At 48.9% G+C, this 19,232-nt stretch overlaps 1 long non-coding RNA gene across 2 annotated transcripts in view; it reads left to right on the top strand.

Annotated features, from left to right (window-relative positions):
• The window catches only part of LOC104986598, a 26,238-nt gene extending 7,568 nt beyond the window's left edge, over positions 1–18,670 (top strand). For both annotated transcript variants that reach the window (XR_825053.1, XR_825052.1), the window contains exons 3-5: positions 15,507–15,582; positions 16,480–16,538; positions 18,342–18,670. This is a non-coding gene — a long non-coding RNA (uncharacterized LOC104986598). The remainder of the gene's footprint in view (positions 1–15,506; positions 15,583–16,479; positions 16,539–18,341) is intronic.
• The last annotated feature ends 562 nt before the right edge of the window (positions 18,671–19,232 follow it).

The following is a 19,232-nucleotide window of genomic DNA, read 5'->3' as shown; positions in this document are numbered from 1 at the left end:
TCGGGGGTTTTTCCCAACACCAAGAGTGTGTCACATGACCTAGAGAGGTGAGGTGGAGGGTGGGAGGGAGGCTCAAGAGGGGAAGGGGTATGTGTATACTCATAGCTGGTTCACGTTGTTGTACAGCAGAAACCAACGACATGGCAAAGCAATTGTCCTCCATTTAAAAATCAAAATTAAAAAATTCCGTGGTGGTGCAGTGCTTAAGAATCTTCCTTGCAATGCAGGGAACACGGGTTCTATCCCTCGTTGGAGACCTAGGATCCCACACGCCGCAGAGCAAATAAGCCAACACAGCACCATTACTGAGCCCGTGGGCCACAAAAAAAGACCCCGCATGCCACAACTAGGAGCTGACCCAGCTAAATGTATATATACATATATACATAAAAGAACGTATCACGGCCAAGAGAAACTTGAGACTCCCTGAGGCTGCGTTAATAGAGGCGTGGTGCCCAGAGCGAGGGAGGTGAGTCTCACTACAGAGGCCATACCTGCAGTCTTTGTCCAGTTCATTTTAAGAACACTGGTGAACTGGAGTATATTCAAACAGGCAACCAAGATGTTGGGGGGCAGGGGTGTGAAGAGGGTCTGAAAACCACGGGAAAGCAGAGGTATTTAGCTTGAAGAAGGGAAGATTCAGGGTGGGGGATGTGAGAGCTGACCTTTAGTTCCAGACCACGGCAGTCACAGTTGCCTAATTAAAGTAGATGGTGAGCTTCCGGTCGCCGGTGGTATGCAAACCAAGGCTTGGCCACCTGTTGATGTGGGCGCATGGTCGGATTGATTGAACGTGTGGTTGGACCACAGGGCCATGGAGGCTCCTTTCATGTTGAGTGTCTGTGGGGCTCTGATTTTTGGAAAGACGTGGGAGGGCTTACGCTAGAAGGAGAGTGTCCTGAATTGAATGTATCTCTCTGAAATTCACATGTCGTGGCCCTAACCCGTGCAGCGGTATGGAAGTCATTAAGGACTGGACTGTTGTCCTTCCAAGAAGAGGTGCCAGGGAGCTCCTCCTCTCTCCCTCTCTCCATGGGCACCAAGGAAGGTCCATGTGAGGACCCAGGGAGGAGGCAGCTCTCTGCAAGCGAGGAAGTGGGTTCTCGCCAGGAGCTGAATGGGTTGGCACCTCGAGCTTGGACTTTCCAGCCTCCAGAACTGTGAGAAATAAATTTCAGTTGCTTAAGCCCCTGGGTCTGTGGTATTTGTCGTATCAGCCAGAGCTAAGACAGAGAGTCCTGCAGCAGCTACGCTAACAGGGCTGAGGGGGACCCTACTGGGGTCGCTAATAGGGTTGATCAGCTCCTCCCTCCCCTGCAGCCTCCGATCTTTCTCAGTTAATAGAACAGAACTTCCTCACTGTCGACAGTCTCACATCCATTGGGAAATGGACATGCAGGAGTAAACGTAAAGCGCTTGGGACCATGGTAGGTGTTGAGTATATGACTGACTTAAAGAGTTGTTGTTAGTAGTGTTGATAATAGAATTTAGGAGTAGTGCCTTTTTACTTTTTCTGCTTTCTAGCACTAACTTACTCCTCTCCTGGAATTGTGTCCCCATCTTTTCTGCCTCTCTCCCCAGAGGAGTGCATGACTCTGTCCTAAGTCAATGTACTTTATTCCCATTAGTTAGTCCAGTCAGAATATGTGACCCGTGCATGCGTGCTAAGTCACTTCAGTCGTGTCTCACTCCTTGCAGCCCTATGGACCATAGCCTGCCAGGCTCCTCTCTCCATGGGATTCTCCAGGCAAGAATATTGGAATGGGTTGCCATTCCCTTCTCCAGGGATCTTCCCAACCCAGGGATTGAATCCACATCTCTTACATCTCCTGCATTGGCAGGCGGATTCTTTACTAGAGTCAGTAAGGCTCCATGAACCTTTTAATGAGACAATTAGAGCAAAGACTCCAGGCTTGGAGCAGAGAGGATGGGCTACTGCAGATAGCTCATGGCCACAAAGAGAGAACTTGCCACAGAATGGAGTCAACATACAGGAAAGACCAAGAGATTAACTGAGTCATCAAGAGTCAGAACGCCTGGATCCAGCTGTGCCTGAAAGCCAGACATTTTAGTGAAATGAGACAGTAAGTTCCCTTTTGGTTTCAGCCAAAAGAATCCATTTTCTTTCACTTGAAACTGAAAGAGTTTGACTGTGTGCCTTAAAAGTACATAACTGTGTGTCTTCAAGTGCTGCAATGATTGTACAAAGTGCCGTGGGAGCAGAAAAGAGGCAAGTACCAATTACATGCCTGGAGTCAGGTGGAGGAAGTGTCCAGGGAAGGCTTCACAGAGGAGGTGGTCACTTGAACTGGACTTGGAAGGAGGAAGAGCAGTTCACCATGTTGAAAATAAGAGAGGCCATTCCAACGGTTTTCGAAAATGTCATTGGGGAAACCAAAAGTACAATTCTAAATCACCTAACAGACAATGAGAAATGGAAAACATCTTGAACTTAAAGATACAAAAACTACATATTGAAACTTGTAGGTTGCAGCTAGAACAACACTTAGAGGTAAATGTGTAGCCTTAAAAATTCTTCAATTAGGAAAGAACTAAAGCTATACAGGAATGTCTCAAACACTCCTCTCGAGAATTTGGGGACAGAGCAACAAGATAAAAGCAGAAGAAAATAAAAGAAGGGAAACAATCAAGATAAGAAGAGACTGAAAAAGGAAGGAAGCATGCCCCCAGCAGAGACACAGGGTATTCGGGGAATAAGAGCCCTGGTGTGGGTGGACAAGAGGGAAGTGGTCAAGCCATAGACTGGAGAGGAAGGTGGTACATGGAGCACGGAAGGCTCTCAGCAGGATGAAGGGCTGGGGCCACACAGGGCCCTTGGAGACCATCAGCACACAAGGGGCTGAGATGCCTGGGCCAATTGAGAAGGAGAGAAAAATCCACGCGGATGTCAAGTTCAGTTCTACAGAAGAGCCAGCCTCTGTAGCCACAGCTGCCCAATGACCACTGCCACCTTGGCACAGGCTCACTTCCCATTTAGGGAGGGACTTCCAGACCCTCTGGCAGTCTCTTAGGAGCTCTGGAAGGATAGGGGAGCTGGGGCTCTCCACCTCGGTGTTTAGACATTTGGGCTGGATAATTTTTTGTTGTGGGACTGTCCTCTGCCCGGAAGGACATTGAGCAGCCTCCTAGGCTTCTTGATGCCAGCAGTGAAAACCAGAGGGGACCACTGATATGGTGCTGTGGTGGGAGGGGAGCTGGACCTCCAGTTCTACTAGTGATGTCTTGGTGTGAACTCCAAACCTTAGGGTTGAGTGACACTTCCTATTTTTTTTGGCTGTGCTGGGTGTTGGTTGTGGCATGTGGGCTTTCTCTAGTTGCAGCGAATGGAGGCTACTCTCTAGCTGCAGTGCTCAGGCTTATTGCAGCGACTTCTCTTGTTGCAGAACACAGGCTCTAGGGCAAAAGGGCTTCGCTAGCTGTGGCTTGTGGACTCTACAGTGCGCGTTCAGTCTTTGTGGTGCACGGGCTTAGTTGCTCTGAGGCACGTGGGATCTTCCTGGACCAGGGATCGAACCCGCGTCCCCTGCACTAGCAGGCAGGTTCTTAACCACTGGACCACCGGGGGAGTCCCCACCTCCACTTTGGACTCATCTCAGGAAACAGGCATTCCTGGCAGCCCCAAGTCAGGCTGACCTACAGATTACAAGTCCCTTTTGGCCTCAGACCCCACGTGTGACTCCTAGGACTTTGCTTTTCCCTCCGGCATCACCTCCTATCTCACTCACCTCATACTGTGTGCCCAGCCAGGTCAGGCTGTTCCCCCAGGACCTCACCTGTGCTGTACCCTCCTCCAGGGGCCTTCTTGCCCCACCATCTCCTGGGAAACTGTTCCTCATCCTTCAGATTTTGATGGAGATGTCACCTCCTACAGGAAGACTTCCTTGATGTCCTAGGACCAGGTGAGTTGTCCCACCTCTGGGCCCATGCCTCCCTCACTGTGCAGTGGACCACACTGCATTACTGGGGCTTGTCTACTTGACTGCAAGTTTCACATGGGTAGGAATGGGTCTCTGATCCCCCAGGAGCTAGAACCTTCCTGGACTCAAGAAAATGTGATTCAAGTGAATCAGTGGGTGAATGAACATTCTGGGTTAGCCTCAGAGGTCATTTCCTGTCCTCCAGCCCCTTCTAGAGCCTGGGCAGGAGTGATGGGAAGTCCCCATCCTCCTTAATCACTCTGATGGGTGCCAGGCTCCTCTGATGCCTTCCAAGGTACACAGCTCCCCACCTGAGCGTGGAAACTCTTTTTAGACCCCTCAAAGACACATGACTCTTTCCATTTTATGGCATTCGTGGAAGATTCCAGGCCAATGACCCTCTAAAGGGCACACCCACTCTTAATGGGATCACCATGCATGCATCCTGGGACTACCTATCCTCAGAGTCATCTCTCCTCCCATCATTTCATATCTGCCTCTGCTGAGCCCAGTGAGGTGGCCTGGCAAAGAACCTCTCCAGGCTGCGAGGATGGAGTCAGGTGACCAAGGAAAGGCCAAGTTCTCCTCTGTGAATTGGGGGGAAGAATGGCTGAGGAGAAGGAGCTATGATGTTCAGGGTCCAGACAGTCTCCCCCACCCCCACCTCCCTCCAACCGTCTTAGACCTGAGCCTGGTTACTTCCCTGAGACCCACCTGCAAATCTTGGTGTCCGGCTGAGAGGGCCCTTATCTCTCTGGGGCTGAAGTGGGAGCAGGTTGGGGACACAGGTGTGCTCGTATAGCTGTGCACAACACACAGAACCGCAGTAGGACTTCCCTGGTGATCCAGTGGTTAAGACTCTGAGCTCCCAATGCAGGTGGCCTGGGTTCCATCCCCGGTCAGGGAACTAGATCCCATATGCTGCAACTGAGAATCTTCATGCTGCAACTAAAGATCCCCAGTGCAGAAAAGAAGATCAAAGATCATGCATGCCACAACCAAGACCCGGCACAGTAGTCAAATAAACAAATATTTAAAACAAACCAACAAGAAAACAGCATCAGGTGGCATGATTGGGACTCGCTGTGTGCCAAGTGCCAGTATCTTATTTAGTCTCCCGAATGGGTCCAGGAGGCAGCTGCTATTATCACCCCATCTCACAGATGAATAAACTGAGGCACAAAGAGTTTAAGTAACTCATTGCTCAGATGGACAAGTTATGAAATGAAAACAGGAATTTGAGCCCGGACAATTGGCTAACTACCACTCCATCATCTTTCTCACTAATGTCCATGCACGCCCCTGTGTGTATATCTGAACAGATCTCACATACAAGTGCACATGGAATCACCCATGTGCAAAGCAACCCGAGCTCACAAATGTAGATTCCCATGTATCCAGCGACGCATCACATGTGGTCACGTGGGCCAGCGAGGACTCACCCCACTTGTTCACACTCCCTCCTCAAGCACATTTACCCACAGGCATGCACATCCCTGTTCACAAGGCTGAACAGAAAGCATGCAACATTCCTATCCACCCACTTTCACCGGCGTGCTGGCACACACACATTGTCACGTGAGCACAGGCACATACATGTGTACATGTGCACACTTGGATATAAGCAAATATTTATTGAACATCTACTATGTCCCAGACACTGTGCTGGGGATATAATACTGATGAAAACAGAGTTCCCATCTTCCCAACGTGTGTAAAATGGAGAGGGGGTGTGCATGCATAGACATGCACACACTGTCATCAGTGCGTGTCCTGGTTATTGAGTCTTTTCTCTGCAGAGTGGTGTCCTAGGTAGCTCAGATGGTAAAGAATCCCCCTGCCAATGCAGGAGATGCAGGTTTGATCTCTGGTCGGAGAGATCCCCTGGAGGAGGAAATGGCAAACCACTCAGTATTCTTGCCTGGAGAACTTCATGGACAGAGGAGCCTCAGGGGGCTACAGTCCATGGAGTCCCAAAAAGTCAGACATGACTGAAAGCGACTGAACATGCACACACTCTGCAGAGTTGAGCCCTCCCGTGCTTCAGAGACTGAGTACCATTGCCCGCACGTGCACACAGGAGTAGACCCTTTCCTCTCTGCTGGAGCCACAGGGTACAACCTGAGTCTTGGCAAGAGGTGGCTGTGCTGGGGGCGGAGAGCAGCCTTATTTTCAGCACCTTCTGTGGTCTGAGGTTCTGCAAGTCTCTGTCAATCCGACTGAAACTAGACCATTTTCCAAGTGACAGATTTACATACATTTGCAGACATGTGCATACTCCCACGTGTGTGTGTCTATGCACATGTGTGCCAGTCAGCCCCAGTTCCCCCAGGGCCTCCTTCCCCACCAAAAGCCTCTATCCCAGAGCCCCCAACCTCCTCCTCTTCCCTCTTCTTGCACCTGAGGGAGCCGTGGCCCCGAGACACCTGGGGCTTCCAAGTGGCTGCACACGAAGGGAGGAAGGGCTGCAATGACTCGACTTCCAGGCAGCTGTGGTGAGTTTCTGCAAAGACTCCCTTCCTCAAAGCGGCTCCTATTTACTGAAAGTTCAGGCTGCCGTGGTTTCCCCACATTCACATGGGGAAAAGGTCAAACTTGCAAAAAATATTTACCAAGAATCGTCCATTAGTCAATCAACAAGCATTTACTGACAGGGGCAGCCTGCATGCTGGGCTGGGCGCAACAGGGAAAGAGGGTGAGGAAGAAGCACAGGGCTTGTCTTTCAAAGGTCAGGCACCATGAGGGAGCTGTGGTTAGCCATGGGGGTGAGGGGGAGAGGGGTCCAGGCAGGGGAGATGTGAGCACAAAATCTGGTGGTGGGAAAGCATGTCCTGGTGAGACCAATACAAAGGCTCTGTGGTTTCCCCCCCCCAAATCACAACTGAAGTTGTGCTGGTCAGCCATCAGAAAGCAGAAAACAAAAACTCAGTATGTGGTGTTTGACGCTTTCTGTGGTGTAAATACTCCCACCTGGCCACTTTCCAGCTACCAATGTGATGTCATGGTTCGCTGGGTTGAGTCAAGATGACACAGTTGCTCTTGGGAGCTGGTGGGAACTGGCCTGACACCCACTGGTCCACTGTCTTCTCTTCCCAGGGACACATGGAGGATGCAGCCAGGGCCTTGATGCCCAGGGCAGGGCAGGAGTCCCAGTTTGAAGGGCTCAGGGATGAGAACCAAATCATTTGTTCATCCTTCGATGCGTATCCTGTTATGTCCTTTCATTGAACTCAGCACCCACCCTGTGCTGAACACTGGGCACCCCAAGGTGTCTCAGATCATCCGTACCCATGCTGATGGAATAGCACAGGTGTGAGGCACCCAGAGGAGAGACAGCCAGCCAAAGCCTGGGGAGCCAGAGGACTTCCTGGAGGAGGGGGCATCTCAGCGGAAAGGCAATGGAGTGAAGCAGTGAGTAAGGGGAACAGAAGAGTATTTCCAAGCAGGGGAAACAGCATGTGCAGTGACTTAGCAATCTCATGCACTTCTTGATTAACCCAGAAAAAGCATCTTGTTTAGTAGACTTCTTAAATGAGCCAGTGCTCTTTCAAGTGCTACACAAGTCTTCATTCACGTCATCCTCTGATGACCTTATGGGGTACTTACTACTTTTAGCCCCTTTGTACAGATGGGACAATTGAGATGAAAGACATTCAGTCAACGTGCCTCCCCACTGTGCTACCACTAAGCATCTGAAGTGGGTGTGGCTTGGGGAAATTTTAGGGAGTACCCAGACATGGCAACCAACTGTAAATTTACTTTGGGGGTTAATTAAATGTCAGAGTGTGGGAAGTGATCAGTTCAGCTAAAGCATGCTGCCCCAACCCCCTTCACACACAATCCAGAGGAGAGTGGTGTTCCGTTGTGGAATTGTTTACCAAGGATGTCCAGCAGTCAGTCAACAAACCTTTGCTGGCATCTTCATATCTTGGCCCAACCCAGCGCTGGGATGTTTGGACTGAGCCCTTGTTCACATTTTGTTTTTATTCTTATTTGTTTATTTCACTGAGCACTTCATCTGAACCCGGCCCCGGGCTGAGGGCTAGGAGACACAGAAGAAATAGATTATAGTTCCTGCCCTCAAGGGAGTCTAGTAAGAGAAACAGGAGGAGTCATTTTCTGTATGTTCAAAATATTCCACTATTAAAAACAACAAATAAAACTGACGATTATAAGTGATAAGAAAGAAATGTGCATGAAAGAGGACCATTCTGCCAGGTGTTCAGTGAAAGGATATGGGGAAATGCCCAGGATAACTGGATCTTAAAAGAGGATGTTTCATCTCCAGTGACTAGGGAACGGGAAGGGGGCAAGTTGGGAATGACTGCTGGTGGATTAGGGTTTTTTCCCGAGGAGGGGTTTGGTGGGCAATAATGGAATTAGATAGTAGTGATGGACTCAACATTGTGAATATACTAAAACTCAGTAACTTGTATATTTTGAAGTGTTTAAAATGGAGTATTTTATGTTATGTGAATTGTATCTTAAAAAAAAAAAAAAGCTGTTTCAACCAGGAATCTTACAGTTGCAAGTGACAGAATTAGCTTTCTAAAATGGATTTACTGGCTCATAAAAAGAGGTTTTTTTTTTTTTAAGTTCAACTATACAGTTTCAGGCATGGATGGATCAAGGTGCTCAAGTAATTTCTTCAGATTGGAGGGCTCCACCTCTGGGATCTGGTTTCTTTTGTATTGGCTTCATTCTCAAGCAGGCTGAGTGAAACTCAGTAGTTCCCTTCCTCCTCCTCCCTGCAAAATAAGTTCTCAGAAGTCCAGGCTTATAACTTACCAGTTTAACAAGCACAGAGGAAAGACTAGAACTTTTTTCTAATGGTCTCAGCGAGCATATCAAGAAAGACTCTCATTGGTCAGTTTGAATCACATGCCTATCCCTGAACCAATCACTATACAGCGTGGGGAAGGAACTCTCTGATTGGCCGAGTCTGAGTCATGGATCCTATTAGAAAGCATCCTTCCTTGGGAAGGACATGAACTAAGAGTAGGGAGAGAATGGCCCCAAGGAAGAACAGGTCCTATTAATAGAAGGAGTAGATGCTGGGCAGACAAAAGCAGAATCCCTTTGCATGAGGATGGAGTTGCCTGATGGAGACATGTGGGAGGGTACACTTGGTAGATGGAAGGACATGAGCAGAGGCTTGGGGGTTTGCAAATACATAGTGTGGTCTGGATACAGTGGCCACATCATGATGTCTAGGAGTTCCATGGTACAATTCTGACTCCAATTCTGGTGTGCGTGTTTCTACACCACCTATTAACTCCATTCTGTCACTGTCTACCCAGAGATCGCATCAGATCCCACAGGTTGAGGGCTCAGTCCTACAAAACTGCCCCTCCCCTTCCGACAACAATTGCAAGTCCAGACTTCCCCTGTCTTCTGATCAACTTGCAGTAGAGTGGAGGTTCTGACGACTCCCTAGTCAGGTTTGATTAATTTGCTAGTGCAGCTCACGTGGCTGAGAGATACGTTTTATTTACTAGATTCCCATTTATTTGGAAAATATTTAACTCAGAAACAGCCAGACAGAAGAGATGCATAGAGCAAGATATGGGGCAAGGGCACAGAGCTTCCAGGTCATCTCCAGAGCTAGCTAATCTCCCAGCACCCCCAGATACTCACCAAACTGGAAACCCTCGAATCCTGTCCCTTTGCATTTCTGTAGTGGCTTGATTGGTTATATCATTGGCCTTTGGTGATTCAATGCAGTCTCCAGCCCCTCCCCCTCCCCAGGAGACTGAAGGGAGGGGTTGGCAGTTCCCCTCTCATCACAAGGTTGGTTCCCCTGGCAACCGGCCTCCATCATTAGATGACTTAGGGGCTTCCCAAAGGTCACCTCATTAACATAACAAAAGCTCTTTTCACTTAGGAAATTCTGAGGGTTTTAGGAGCCCTGTGCCAGTAACAGGCAGAAGACCAAATGCGTATTTCTTCTTATAAATCCCAATATCAGACCAGGTCTTGTATCTGGGGAGTATTATGGGCTGAAGGGGGGCTTCCCTGGTGGCTCAGAAGGTAAAGAATCTACCTGCAATGCAGGAGACCTGGGTTTGATCCCTGGGCTGGGAAGATCCCCTGGAGAAGGGAATGGCAACCCACTCCAGTACTCTTGCCTGGGAAATCCCACGGACAGAGGAGCCTGGCGGGCTACAGTCCACGGGGTCGCAAAGAGTCAGACACGACTGAGCGAGTAAGCACAGCACAAGCACGATGGCCTGAAGGGGTGAGGGGGAGGAACTGAGAGCAGGGGGTTTGGGATCTGGTCTGTAGACCTGCATCTTCCAAACTTTTGTTCCTCAGCCACACTGCCACAGCTTATTTCTTCCAGACTTACATGTTTCTCCATCACTTTTTCTTTGATGTGGACCACTTGCAAAGTTTTTACTGAATTTGTTACAATAGTGCTGCTGTTTTATGTTTTGGTCTTTTGGTCACGAGGCATGTGGGATCCGGACCAGGGATCAAACCCTCACCGCCTGTACTGGGAGGCAAAATCTTAACCACTGGATTGCCAGGGAAGTCCCTCTCCGTCGCTTTTTACTTAAACTTTTTCTTCATACTGATTTACTTTTTTTATTTAAAGAACTTTAATTTTTTAATATTTATTTATTCATTCATCTTAGTTTCAGCATGGGGGAGGGTCTAGTTCTGTGATCAGGGATCAAACCCGGGCTTCCTGCCTTGGGGTCATGGACTCTTAGCCACTGGACCACCAGGAAAGTCCCAAGAACTTTATTTTTGCAAGAAACACTGCCATCATCACAAATGGAGAGCCTGCCTTCCTTATCATGATAGAAATGAACTATATAAATGAGGACAATGATGCCCAAAATTAGCTATGAAATTCTGGCTGGATACTGTAGCGTTTAGAGGGCTAGTTGGACCAAGAGAAAGAGAACTGAAAAGGAATCACTTTCTCAGTTTGATGTTCTTTTACTCCACACCCATATGCCACTTTCATCTTAGGGACCCCAGGGGTTGTGTCTCTACCTGGGTTACCCCTGGGGTATGTGTCCCACAATTCTGGCTAATGGAAGCCAGGAGGCAGTTGTGAACAGGAAAAGGACACAGAAAAATAGCCCAGGTCATCGTGGGGAGAGTGTTTGAGAAGATGCTGTTTGCATAATTCCAGGTGAAGAGATGAGGGGCTAGGCATAGGCTGCTGCTGCTGCTAAGTCGTTTCAGTCGTGTCCGACTCTGTGCGACCCCATAGATGGCTGCCAGTGCCTAAATCTCAGCAGGGAAGGAGGAGGGAGTAATGCCTGAAGTGATGCTCACTCTTTAGATTTAGCAGTTGAGACTGGGACCTGGAAGGGGGAGGTGTGGGGAGGATGACGAAGAATTCAGCAGGGGATACACTGAGTCTGAGATGTGGATGCATCCGTGGAGAGATCATTCACTTGTTCAGAAAGTATTTCTTGAGCACCTACTATGTACCACGCTCTGTTCTAAGACCCTGGGGTAGAGCGGTGAACCAACCAACCCCAAATCTCTGTCCCTATGAAGTCTACCTTCTCGTGGAGGACATGAGAAACTTGATGAGAAATCAAGGCCTTACTATTACATACAGTATAGCATCTGGAGAAGGAAACAGCAGCCTACTCCAGTACTCCTGCCTGGAAAATGCCGTGGACGAAGGAGCCTGCTAGGCTATAGTCCATGGAATCGCAAAGAGTCGCACACGACTGAGTAACTTCGCTTCACAGTGTATCATGGGCATTCCAGGCAGCTCAGTGGGAAAAAGAGTCCACCTGGAACGCAGGAGATGCAGAAGATGAGTTTCGATCCCTGGGTAAGGAGGATTCCCTGGAGGAGGGCATAGGAACCCACTCCAGGATTCTTGCCTGGAGAATCCCATAGACAGAGGAGCCTGGTGGGCTACAATCCATTGGATCGCAGAGAATCGGACAGGACTGAAGCGACTGAGTACGCATGTGCAGTATATCATAACAGATGTTACATTAGATAGTGCTGTGCACTAAAGGGGACATATCTAGGAGGGAGATGTGGATTTGAGATACACCCACTAGCAATTGGCTATATGGGTCTGGAGCTCAGGAGGCTTATTTAGAAGACATCTTTCATTCATTCATTGAGCAAATGTTTCTTGAACACAGTCTCTGTGCCAGGCATTGTGCTGGGTGCTGGGCAACACAGTCCCTATCTCATGAAACTTGTCTGGATTTAGGGAAGGCTGTGATTGGCTATAATCTGTATGGACACAGATAAGACTCCCCATGGGGGTGTGTGTGTGTGTGTGTGTGTGTAAAGAACCCCCAACATTTCAGGGAGGGCAGAGAAGACCTGGGAAAGGAGCCTGACCAGAAGCAAACAGCCTGTAGCAAAAACACCCAGAAGGGCGGAGCTTTAAGAACAAGAGGGAAGCTGGTACCACAGGAAGCTAGGGATTGAAACAGGCCTGGGCCTGGCATCCAGTGTCCATGAAAGCAAGCTCCTGGCAGAAGTGCAGGCGGCTCCCGCACAGAGAGGAGGGTGGAGGACGGGGGGTGCTGGGAGGAAGTGGAGATGGAGGCAGAAGAGAGTTTTCGAGAACTGTGGCTGAGAGGGAAGGAAAGAGAAAGAGAGGGAAGGAGAAGTCGGAGGTCAGTGGAGGGAAGCTTTAGTCTGCAGATGGAAGGGACCAGAACGCGTTGATAGGAAGAAGTCCACTCAGGGATGGAAGTGAAAACGTAGGGAAGTGATGGGGTCTGGGGGAGCAGAGGGAGTAGCGGGAGCCCTAGAGAGAAAGAAAGATTCCGTGTCAGGAAAGGCTGCAGAATCTGAGGGGCTCAGGGCAAAATGAAAATGCAGGCCTTCTTGTTCAAAAAGTACTAAGCATTCAAGATGGTGACTCTCAGTACTGGATGGGGAAGGGGCAAGAGGCTCGAGGCTCGTTTCGGCTAAGCTGAGACCTCAGGCCACCTGATAGACACACTGGTTGGGGGTGGAGGGGACGGTCACCGTCACACTCTTCACCAAGATCCCATGAGGTGAGCAACTGACCTCCACCTTCCCTTATGCCTGCGTCCAGCTCTCTCCAGTGAATACTGGATGTGGGTGGGAAGGGCGAGGCTGAGTGGTTTCCAGAGGGCCAAGGGGTACAGGAGTAGGTGGCTAAGACCCTCTCTCAGGGCAGCAGACAGACGGCGGGAGGTGTGAGCAGAGTCTCCACGCCTCGGCACATGCTCCACTGTCCCATGGGACTTCCTTTACACAGCTCAGGTTCAAAGATAAAATGATTAGGACTTTCAGCAAGAGGACCTCAGAGCATCAAGGACCCTGGTGGCTTGTCCTTGAGGTTCAGCCCTGCACCATGTCCACTTTAGCAAGAGATAATGGATGCTGATGGAGGTAAGGAGCTGGCAGAGATACAGCAGAACCTTCTGGAAGCAGGGATTGGGTGGCAAAAATGAGGGAGGGGATGGTGATGCAGGAAGGGCTTGAGGAAAAGAAGGCTGGGATGTGTCCAGATGCAGGAGAAGTATCTGTGGATTCGTTTCCTACTGCTGCAGTAATCAATGCTGCAAATCGAGTGGCCTGAAATACAAAAATGTGTTACCTTCTAGTGCTGGAGGTCAGAGGTCTGAACATGGTCTCACTGAGCTGAAAATCAAGATGTCAGCAGGGCTGTGTGCCTTCTGGAGACACAAAAGGAGAGTCTGCTCCTAGACTTTCTAACCTCTAGCAATTTCCTGCCTTCCTTAGCTCCCGGCTCCTTCTTCCACCTGCAAAGCCAGCAGGGTAGCATTTTCAAATCTCTCTCTGACTCTAACTCTCCTACATCCCTCTTTGACTTATAGACTCTGATTCTATCAGCCCATCCACATAATCAGGATAATCTCCCATCTCAAGGTCAGTTAATTAGCAATCGTCATCCCATCTGCAACTTTGATTCTCCCTTGCAGTGTAACACGTCCACAGTTTCCAGAGATTAGGATGTGAACATTTTTAGGGGTCCATTACTCTACTGACTACAGTCTTTAAAGCTGCTTTGTGATTACAAAAGAAAAACTACATGGCATAAACAAAAGCATGTTTATGGTTTGTTTCAGAATCCAAAGGTCAGTTTGATCACTTGGTGATATCATCAAAGATCCAGGCCCTTTTTTTTTCCCTCTCACTCTGCCACATTCAGAACACTATCTTTCTTCTCCAAGCTTGTCCCCTCATGATCACAAGATGGCTGCCAAACCACCAGACATCACATCCAAAGCAGAACAGAAGGTGGCAAAGGGGCCTTTCTTAACCCTGTCCTCTTTGATTAGAAAGGAGAACTATGAGCTTTCTCCTCAGTTCCATGGCAGAGAGGAAGGAAAGACAGACCAGATATGTTGACCAACTCAAGCTGAATTCACTAGCTGAAATCAGAAAATGCCAATCCCAGATAGGGTGGGGTGTCAGTGTATCGGGGTCAGGGATCTGGGTGGCCAGAGTCAGAGATTGGTGTCTGGGCTGGGGTCAAAGGTAATTCTGTGGCCAGGGCTAAGGATCAGCATGTGGCTGGGGTCGATGTGCAGCCAGGATCGCAAATAGGTCCACAGCTGGGTCAGGAATCAGTCTACAGCTTGAGTCAGATGTCACTTTGTGGTTGGAGTCAAGTTTCAAACTAGAAGTTCGTTTTGTGTTTCTCTCTCTCTGTAGCTTGGTCTCTCTTGTTTTGCCCTCCTTCTCTGGGAAGACCTGTCATATAATAAATATGACTATATGATGAGAAATGCATGATATAAACCTGTGCAAATGTACAAACTCTGACTCTGCATGCGGAATGGCTTGTAGAAGTGATGTGGACACGTACAAATACAGTCGGTGCGGTCATTCCTTCAGGACAGTTTTTGTCTCGGATTTCTATTGGTCCAGTCAGTCCATTAAATTTAGAATGTTGTTATTTCCTTTAATTATGTTTTATGCCCTCACCTGGGCTTCCCTTGTGGCTCAGCTGGTAAAGAATCTGCTTGCAATACAGAAGACATAGATTCTATTCCTGGGTTGGGAAAATTCCCTGGAGAAGGGAATGGCTACCCACTCTAGTATTCTGGCCTGGAGGATTCCATGGACTGTATAGTCCATGGGGTCACAAAGAGTCGGACACGACTGAACGACTTTCACTTTTACTCTATGACACCCCCAGACCCATTCAGTATAATAACAAGAATGCTAGGAAACATTCCGAAAGCATTAACCGTGTGCAGGCACCTCTTTAAGCCCTATATGTATTAACACATTTGACTCTAACATCCATGCTGCTGCTAAGTCGCTTCAGTCGTGTCCGACTCTGTGCGACCCCATAAACGGCAGCCCACCAGGCTCCCCCATCCCTGGGATTCTCCAGGCAAGAACACTGGAGTGGGTTGCCATTTCCTTCTCCAGTGCATGAAAGTGAAAAGTGAAAGTGAAGTCGCTCCGTCGTGTCCGACTCTTAGCGACCCCATGGACTGCAGCCTACCAGGCTCCCCCACCCATGGGATTTTCCAGGCAAGAGTACAGGGGTGGGGTGTCATTGCCTTCTCCGCTAACATCCATGAGATCAGTACTATTATTATTCCCATTTTACAGAGGAGGAAGGAAGCACAGATGGCACGATTGGCTCTGAGCCACACTGCTGATCCTTGGAGCGCGCTGAGTTCCTAACGTAAGTCAAGCCCTTTACCAGGTGCTGGAGGAGATGGAGGAGAAAGGCAGGGATGAAAGAGAGGTGAGGCTGGGAGGGTGGAGATACCCCAGGTCTAGTTTTCTGGGTGTGGCACCTCCCTGGGCACTGATGCAGGCGCAGGGCAAGAGTGAGCCACTAGGGGGCAGCAAGAACCAAGGAGCTGGTCTCCAGCCCATCTGCTCTCCCCGGCCTCGTGTCCTCAGCTCCTTAATAAAGCTGGAAAAGGGTGGGATTTTATGGAAGATCTGGCGCTGTTCTACTGCTGTCAGGGAGCTTAGGCAAGTTAATCACAAGAGCAGCTGGGCATCGCCTGGCTTTCACCCATCAAGACATGCACTCCTCACCCCACCACTATGGGCTGCCCCGGGACTTCTCTTATCCATCTTTGCTGGGGAGGAAACTGAGGCCCAGAGGGGTCAATACTTTGTCCACAGTCACACAGCTCCGAATTGGCAAAGGTCGGTTCCAAACTGAGGCAGGATGAGTGCAGAGCCCTTGCTTCTCTGAGTCTCAGCGTTCTCACCTGTAAAAGGGGTAGAAGAATCTAGACAGACGGCAGACAAGAGTGGTTAGCAATCGGGGTACATCATGGAAATGTCTCCCACAGAGGTCTCCGGCTGCTGTGAGGATCCAGTGAGATCACGCCTCTCTTGCAGCGGGGACTCAGAAACTTCTTCTAACTGTTTGTGTGGGTGTGTGCGTGTTTAATTAATAACTTTCGTGGGAAAGTAATGTCAGAAAGATTATTCAACAGGATGTTAACAGAGATACACCTTTAAAAACAAACATACATTTGGGGACCGCCCACGTGGTGCCAGGTGCCTGGGCGGGGGATGGGATTTCCGGTGGTTTTCACTTTCCTATTTATACCTTTAGGTTTTCTCTGAATCAGAGAAGGCCAGCACGTGCCAATTTAGTAATCAGAAAAAAAATTGGTAAGTAGGGGTTTTGTTTATTTTTTTTTTTAATAAAAAAAACTAAAGTGGAAACAGTCCCCACCTTGCCATCCCCACCCCCCTGGGGAAATCTTTGCAAAATCGAGGCTGGGGGTATGCAGAGTTGGGTTGGAGAGACCCTGAATTCAGTGTCTCTGGAGGTCTCTCCAGGTTTTGAGAACCTCCTAAGGGGCACGCCCAGCCCTCTTTGGTGCTGCTACTGTGGGCACTCTCTCTTGCTCTCCACAGCTCTGGTCCAGACTTGAGGGGAATGGTGGGAAACTCACGCTGCTAGCATCTTGCTCTGCCCACACCGGCTGCCAGCTTCTTACTTGGCCAGGGCAGTCTCACTCTGGTCCCACCAGATCCATTAGACCTCGCCCCTCCATAGCTCTGGGGCTAACATTTGAGGCAGTCTGACCCATTGCTCTCCTTTCATCTCTCCGGACCAATACCCTTTCTCCTCCACGCTGAGGCAATTGATGAAGTTGTACCTTGGGGTCTAATAATCTAGCCCTGTACTGTCCCTACTGTAATCACTAGCCACCTGTGACTATTTAAATATTAATTCAATAAAATTAAAAAAATCAGTTCCTCAGCCACACTAACCATATGTCAAGTGTATAACAGCCATAGGTGGCTAGTGCTATGGTATTGGACAAAGTGAAAGATTTCCATCATAGCAAAAATCTCTGTTGGATAGCCTTATTCTAGACACTCATTCTGTTGCAGGAAGGCAGACCCCTTCCAGGGCCCGAAACTGGGCTCTTGTCTAACACTCTGAAATGAATTGTCCGAGGAGACACATGTGCTGACAAAGCAAGAGATTTTATCGGGAAAGGGCACGTGGGTGGAGAGCAGTAGGTTAAGGGAACCCAGGAGAAGAGCTCTGCCGCATGGCTCGCAGTCTTGGGTTTTATGGTGATGGGATTAGTTTCCGGGTGGTCTTTGGCCAATCATTCTAATTCAGAGTCTTTCCTGGTGGCGCACGCATCGCTCAGCCAAGATGGATGCTGGCGAGAGGGATTCTGGGAAGTGGACGGACACGCGGTGTCTGCTTTAGACCTTTCCCGACCTCTTCCGGTTGGTGGTGGCTTATTAGCTCCTTATCAGGATCTCCTGTCATAAAACAACTCATGCAAATGGTTACTATGGTGCCTGGCCAGGGTGGGTGGTTTCAATCAGTGTGCTTCCCCTAACAATTTGTCTTGTTATAAATCCCTTCCTGATGTAACATGGAGTAGGACTCTATGGGGCCATCTGGGGACAGACCCCTCCCCCATATCCTCTGCTGTAGCTTCTCTCTAAAGTCCCTAGATAACACTTCCTCAGCTGATTTATGGATGCTAAAACCACTACCAAATGGAAGAAATTAACTGCTTGATACAGATGAGCCCCAGACTTACGAGCGCCGAAAAATTGATAACCTCACCATCAACCAATCAGAGAACAGTGCATGAGCTGATCACACACCCTGTGACTCCCCACTCCCTCACCTGCCCTTTAAAAATCCTTTGCTGAACCCCTTTGGAGTTTGGAGAGTTCAGGGTTTTCTGAGCATAAGCCACCCGCTCTCCTTGCACGGCCCAGCAATATACATTTCTCTGCTCCAAACTCCAAAGTTTTGGTTTGTTTGGTTTCTCTGTGCATTGCACGCGTGAACTTGAGTTTGGTACTCTAAGATTGTTCCTTGAACCAATATCCTCTCTTTTCTGATTCTCTCTCTAAAAAACATAAAGTAAAAATTGTGATCCACGATCATAATTTGAGAAATTTGTTTTTGTTTTAACAATTCCTCTTCAGGAGTAATCACTCAATCAATATTTCAGCGAAAGAGTGAATCACCAGGCCTGGTGTGAGGAAGTCCTGACCACAAAGTAAATTTGGAGAGACAGCAGTGAGCAACAGCTGGAAGCGAGGCCGAGATCGAATGTGGGTTGCGGTGGTGAGAGTGCTGAATCCTAACCACTAGACCACCAGGGTCTAGCTCTTATCTGCCTTGAAAAAAAAATTTGACAAGGAGACAGAAAGTAGAGAGCAAAGTAAAGCGTTTATTAGAAAAGCAGAGTAACATGCCAACATACGAACCTAGAGAAAGTCATGCTTCGGGGACTTTCAGAGTGGAACTGGAACAAGCCACTCCAGCATTCTTGCCTGGAGAATCCCCACAGAGAGAGGAGCCTGGTGGGCTACAGTTCATGGGGTCACAAAGAGTTGGATGGGACTGAGTGACTAAGCGTAACGCAGAATGGCAGGTGCCATTTTGTGCGTGGGCAGTTGAGGTCTCCCTGACACCAAGGATGAGGAATTTGTGACTTCTTGATCTTTTTACCCAAGCAGGGCTTAATTCCTCTCTGCCCCTGCCATTACTGTTATCTTCAAGTGTTCCCAGGAGGCAAAGTCCAGCTATTTACCCTGTTCCTGTTGTTATTTCTATCTGAAGTGTAAGCAGGAGGCTGGCTGTAAATGTCTAACCCAGAGCCCATCTATTCCTGGCTTCAAGAAATACGAACAGGAGGCTAGTTGTAAGTGTCTGGCTTGAAGTCCATCTGTCTCCTGCCTCTGAAGGAGTAGGCAGAAGCTAGAGCATGAGGGTGGAGGGCAGGGATGGTCTTCTGTGTCAGGATCAGCCAATAGCAGCGGGGGTTACTGGGGGCTTCCCATGAAGGTTTGGAGTGTCTACTGGAAAAAAAA

Source organism: Bison bison, unplaced genomic scaffold (genome assembly GCF_000754665.1).
Source record: "Bison bison bison isolate TAMUID 2011002044 unplaced genomic scaffold, Bison_UMD1.0 scf7180017864072, whole genome shotgun sequence".
Taxonomy (NCBI): domain Eukaryota; kingdom Metazoa; phylum Chordata; class Mammalia; order Artiodactyla; family Bovidae; genus Bison; species Bison bison.
The sequence above is the reverse complement of the archived record's forward strand: the minus strand, read 5'-3'. Positions and strand labels throughout refer to the sequence as shown.